This window comes from Gymnoscopelus microlampas (assembly GCF_963454915.1).
Source record: "Gymnoscopelus microlampas genome assembly, chromosome: 19".
NCBI lineage: Eukaryota > Metazoa > Chordata > Actinopteri > Myctophiformes > Myctophidae > Gymnoscopelus > Gymnoscopelus microlampas.
Window position 1 is genome coordinate 16,165,140 of NC_139956.1, and position 6,228 is coordinate 16,171,367.

The following is a 6,228-nucleotide window of genomic DNA, read 5'->3' on the forward strand; positions in this document are numbered from 1 at the left end:
CCTTTGTCTGTTGCTTCTGTGCTCAGTGAGTGAGGAAGTCATGGTATAATGAAACGGCTCTCGAAATGACACTGTCAGTCATAGACTGTTCAAAGATTGCGTTGCTGTTGCATTTTATGTTTGTAAATGAATGACCTACTTTGTCCTACTACAGTGTCACACAAAAGAAGCAAAAATACTTTGAAAGTATAACGTTATATTATGTCAGTCATTTCTAAGTTATTTGTCATATCTGCAATTTATTTCTAAGCGGCAAACAGAATTTATATTTATATGTTCCAATTTTCAATGCCAAAAACGCAATTAAATCGTTTATCTCAATTCTTTGTGACAATTAATCATCAAGTAAAATTTAATTATCGTGACGGCTCGAAGTTTAATGTGTAATTTAGACATTGTCATTCGGTATGTATTGATTGATAGTGTACACCTGTGTTCCATTGGGTTTGATTGCATCATGACAGGAATGTAATGCACTAAAGCCCTTTGAATAAACAACGCTATATAAATGCACCATTTACCATTCATAATCAAAGCTGATTATTATTTTTTTTCTTCTTAAACTCATTCAATCCCGGAACGCATCTCTGTCATTTTAGATTTCTTTGGCTATTAAAAAATAGCATATACAAGCTTAAAAATAGCATATACAAGCTTTTTTTTTTTTAAGCGGACATTTGTATCTCAAATCTTTGCTTCTGGGGGTCCCTGGAACTAAATATTTTACAAATGTTCGCTTTAGAAAATATACATTCCAAGATGTGCACAAATTGTCACAATTTAAAAAAATAGCAGAAGTACAAGCTCATAGCGCGGCACTCGGTGCCGCGCTATGAGCTTGTAGATCTGCTATTTTTGAATAGCCAAAGAAATCTTAAAATGACAAATGATTTCCTGGTCTTAAAGGGTTAAAAAGGTATTTTGGGGGCATTTTTAAGCCTTTATAGACAGCGATAATGGAGAGAGATAGGAAATGCAGAGAGAAGCCATGAAAGCTGATTTTGCCACAATGTAACACAATGTAACACAATGTAAAAAAAGCCACAGAAATAAAACTATTTCTGGTATTTAATTTGGGGGAAAGTGAAAAGGCTGTATTCATGTTATATTAAAAAAAAGCCATGGGTTTCCGAGGCTATGTTATATTGGCCTTGACGCACATTCTCTAACAGCACAGCGCACATCAATAAGGTCACGAAGCCAGCGAGGGGAAATGGGCGTGAAAATAGTTTTAGTCAAATGAAGTGTGACAGACCAAAACAATTTACAACACAGAGTCCACGGCTGAGTCCACCCAGAAATATGTTGTTTAGATGAAACAGTGTGTGAAAGGGATGGCGGTCTGAAATGTTGTGTCTTCACATTCACGCGTGCGTGCGTGCGTGCGTGCGTGCGTGCGTGCGTGCGTGCGTGCGTGCGTGCGTGCGTGCGTGCGTGCGTGCGTGTGTGTCCACTTATCCGACACAGGGGCTATGTACAGGATGTTTAAACAAGACAAACACACACACACACACACACACACACACACACATGTTCACATGTGCACACATAGTTTGTTGGTGTTTGAAATGGTCATACTGTGTGTGGTCATTTTATTGGAAAAGAAGCCCCCCTCCATTCTCTCTCCCCCCCCTCTCCCTCTCTCTTTCTGTCTCTTGCCCTGTCTCTGTCTCGCCCCCTCTCTTCCCTCCCTCCCTCCATCCATTCCTCTCTCTCTCTCTCTCTCCCAATCTCCCCATTTCTCTCCCTGACTCTACCCCCCCCCCCTCTCTGCATCAACTCACTGCTGTGCAGTGGTATAAAAATAGACCAGTTTCAATAATACACAGACAGAGAGAGAGAGAGAGAGAGAGTCACCCACACACACACACATGCTGATGTTTCTGAGGAATAGGAGTAACGCATCCTTAGCTAAAGTGTCCTTTCTCTCTCTCTCTTTTCTCCTCTGCTATTTCCGTTTCTCTCGCTTTTCTCTCGTTCCTCCTTGGGTTTTCTTGGAGAGCAGAAGCACCGCAGTAGCGCACGGCGGCGCTGGTACCACTGGCACGTCCCCGGTTCTCCTGTGTCCCCCCTGGAGAGAGGAGAGGAGAGGAGAGGAGAGCGGGACACAGTCGCAGTTCAGAGGAGCCCGAAGAGGAGAGGAGGACAGGAGACGCACAGTGAGGTAAGACACTGTGTGGACTTTGTGGAGAGACTGAGGCGGATGGAGGAGAGGGAGAGATCGCTTGAGGAGGAGAGGATGGGAGAGGAGACGAGGATGTTGGTTTTAATAAGTTGCATCAGCGGCGGCACGTGTGTTTGTTTGGATTGGAGCGGCGTGTGTGTGTGTGTGTGTGTGTGTGTGTGTGTGTGTGTGTGTGTGTGTGTGTGTGTGTGTGTGTGTGTGTGTGTGTGTGTGTGTGTGTGTGTGTGTGTGTGTGTGTGTGTGTGCGTGCGTGCGTGCGTGCGTGCGTGCGTACGTTTGCGTGTCACAGGCACACGTGTTCAATGTTTATTGTGGAGCACGTTACTGCGCGTTTTTGGGAACGGATATTTTAAGGTTCCGATATTAGACCAAGGTGAAATACTTGTAATACAGTCTGTCTGTCTGTCTGTCTTCAGCCCCTTGCTCCCTTTTATCTGTCAGCATTAAGACCACTTAAGCCCTGTTTTATACTTCGCTTGTGATGTTGTAGATCTGCTGCTTTCGTCGGATTTAGAAAATGTTTGACATTTTAAAACATTTTAAAGTATATAGTTAGTGTCTGCCTGCCTTTTTCCAATCTGTCTTGTCTGTCTGTCTGTCTATAATGGTTCCTCCTGTCTGTCTGTCTGTCTGTCTGTCTGTCTGTCTGTCTGTCTGCCTGTCTATAATGGTTCCTCCTGTCTGTCTGTCTGTCTGTCTGTCTGTGTGTCTGTCTGTCTGTCTGTCTGTCTGTCTGTCTGTCTGTCTGTCTGTCTGTCTGTCTGTCTATAATGGTTCCTGTCTGTCTGTCTGTCTGTCTGTCTGTCTGTCTGTCTGTCTGTCTGTCTGTCTGTCTGTCTGTCTATAATGGTTCCTCCTGTCTGTCTGTCTGTCTGTCTGTCTGTCTGTCTGTCTGTAATGGTTCCTCCTGTTTGTCTGTCAGGTAGCTTCAGGTCAGAGGAGGGGATGATACTTACTCTGAAGGGAGGAATGACTGTGCATCTCTCTCTTTCTTTCTCTCTCTCTCTCTCTCTCTCTCTCTCTCTCTCTCTCTCTCTCTCTCTCTCTCTCTCTCTCTCTAAAGTGTCTAGTCTGGTCTAAAGTGATTGAAGGCAGATTGAAGGAGCTTGGCTCACAGAATGCTTGCCATACAGAGTGATGCGCGTCATTCACCCTCAACTGTATCCTGGGTGCAAAGGAATGAGACAGACAGAGAGAGAGAGGAAGAGAGAGGGACAGGGAGAGAGAGAGAGAGAGAGAGAGAGAGAGAGAGAGGGAGAGTCAGTGAATGAGCCTCACGACTTTTCTGTAATGTGTGTGTATGTGCTATGTGTGTTTCTATGTGTGTAAGTGATGCGTTTATGATTATGTTTGTCCCTTCGCGTGTGTTTATCATGTTTGTCCGTCTTGCGTGTGTGTGTGTGTGTGTGTGTGTGTGTGTGTGCGTGTGTAAGTGTAGTTGATGCCTGTTTTCCATAGAGCAAGATGACAGCTCCAGCTTATTCTGACTGTGATCACTGTCGACTTCTCATCATCCAGCCTTGCACTGCACGTGGCTGATAATGAAGAGACAGAGAGAGAGAGGGGAGAGAGAGAGAACGAGGACAGAGGGGGGGAGAGCGAGAGAGAGACGGAGGGAGAGACAGAGAACGAGGAGAGAGCAAGAGAGAGGAGAGAGAGACGGGGGGAGAGAGAGAGAATGAGGAGAGAGGGGGGGTTGAGAGCAAGAGAGAGGAGAGAGAGACGGGGGGGAGAGAGAGAGAACGAGGAGAGAGGGGGAGAGAGAGAACGAGGACAGGGGGGGAGAGAGACGGAGGGAGGGAGAGAGGGGGGAGAGAGAGCAAGAGAGCGAAGAGAAAGACGGAGAGAGAGAGAGAGAACTGATTTCCACCCTATATCGTATGCAACTTGGACGGCAGTGAGTCGACAGTGCAGCAATCACACTGCTCAGATCCTCAAGGCTCTGTCTGCATGCCTGCCTGCCTCGGTTTCAAGTGATGTCATTCTGTTCCATATTGCAATCATTTAAAAATGTCTGGTAATTGTCTATCTTTTATCACAATAAAGGCCAGTCCACACTAACGCAACTCCTTGCAACAAAACCGCTTTAGAGACCATTTCAGCGGTGTGGACTGACCAGTTGCAGACTGGTGCCATTTGCGGGGATAATGGTTGCAGGGAGTTGCAGTAGCAACTTAAGGAATTGCACTGGTGTGGGCCTTTAGACATGTAACACGTACTGTACGTAATAGGTAATAATAACTAAAGGACATTTTCTCTTAGTTTTTGAACACACACTGTCGTTAGTTAGTTATAGCTTTGTTGATCATCTTGGCATGCCTCATTTTATATGTCATGGGTGCCAAAAAAAGACTTCCACGAAGACCTCCTCCAAATGCATTTGAGGAATTGAGACGTTAGAATAATCTTCACTCTTAACAGCGTGTCTGTTAGTGCTGGAGTTTGTGAATGTCACTTTTTTTGCATTGGAGCAGTGGTGGAAAAAGTACTCAAATTCTTTACTTAACTCATATACTGCCTAGAACGACTAAAACGACTTCTGTCCATAAGCCATGCCTGCCAAGAACGACTAAAACGACTTTTTAAAAAAATAAAAAAATAAAAAATATTTTTTTTTTATTTTATTTTTTTTTTTAGATTTTTTTTTTTTTTTTGACCCAAAGACCAAGGAGATATGATTTTTCGAAGATATAGACTCCCATCCACTTCCTTGTTAACTTAAAACTTAAAAATTCTGTATCTCGGCTCCTGAGTACTTTTTTTTTTCAATGAAAAATATGGCAGTGTTCAAACACGGCCGGAAATAATTCTGGCAGTGAATGAGTTAAGTAAAAGTACCAATACTGCAATGTAGAAGTACTCTGCTACAAGTAAAAGTCCAGAATAAAAAAATTACTGGAGTAAAAGTACAAAAGTATTGGCATCAAAATGTACTTAAAGTACCAAAAGTAAAAGTACTAAAATATTTGAAAATAGCAGATCTACAAGCTCACAACGCGTCGTGATGCGATTTCAAATAGCCTAGGTATAAAATAGTGCTAAAGTGGTTAATGTATGTTTCATAATATCATAATTTATATCTGAAAAGTAACTAGTAACTAAAGTTTACAAATAATTATAGAGGAGTAAAAGTACAATATTTGCCTCTGAGATGTAGTGGAGTAGAAGTAAAAGTACTGAAAACTGGAAATACTCCAGTAAAGTAAAAAATACCTCAAAATTGTACTTAAGTACAGTACTTGAGTACATGTACTTAGTTACTTTCCACCTCTGCATTTGAGTGAGTTTTGCACCAAATGTATTTGCACATTACCTAGAGCAGGGGTCTTCAACGTTTTCAGGCCAAGGACCCCCTAGCTGAGAAAGAGATGAAGCAGGGACCCCCTTCTATATTGTATAAACTTGTGTTTCAGATTAAACTTATTTTGTTTACTTGGTCAGCTCTTTTTTCCCTCTACACCTATACCTTTTTGCCAAAAATAGCCGACCTACAAGTTCTTGTAGATCTGCTATTTTTGGTAAAGTTTTCCTCAGAAAAGGGATGCTAGGGTTAAAAAAAAAAATATCACACAAAGATTTGGTGGCCCCCCTGTAGTAACTCTGAGGACCCCCTAGGGGTCCGGGAACCCCTGTTGAAGACCCCTGATCTAGAGTTGTTTTGGTCTTGTTCGCATGGGTTTAAAGCTACGCAACCCTTTATGTATATTCAGCCCTGATGGTGTACAAATTAACATGAAAATGCTTCATTTCTGCTCTGTCTCATGACGCTGTCGCGTGCCTAAAATAGCCGATCTACAAGCTCACAGCACATCGCAGCGTGAGCTTGTAGATCGGCTATTTTCAGGGTGCCACACCGTTGTGTGACAAAGTATAAATCCGGCTCTGGATTTTACTGTAGCCACTGTAGCTCTCAATTTAATTTAATTTGTCAATATCTTCCTCATTGCTTCTCTCTCTCTCTCTCTCTCTCTCTCTCTCTCTCCCCTCGTCAATGTGACTGACCTAGCAGACGATGACCTCATCAATAAGGGCCTCATTTAGGG

The 6,228-nt window shown here is 43.0% G+C and overlaps 1 protein-coding gene across 1 annotated transcript in view; it reads left to right on the plus strand.

The window, feature by feature from the left end:
- Positions 1-2,068: 2,068 nt before the first annotated feature.
- kdm6ba (lysine (K)-specific demethylase 6B, a) overlaps positions 2,069-6,228 on the plus strand; it is a 142,917-nt gene continuing 138,757 nt past the window's right edge. Inside the window, exon 1 of the mRNA XM_084042268.1 lies at positions 2,069-2,164. The gene's annotated coding sequence lies outside the window, so the exon portion shown is untranslated. The remainder of the gene's footprint in view (positions 2,165-6,228) is intronic.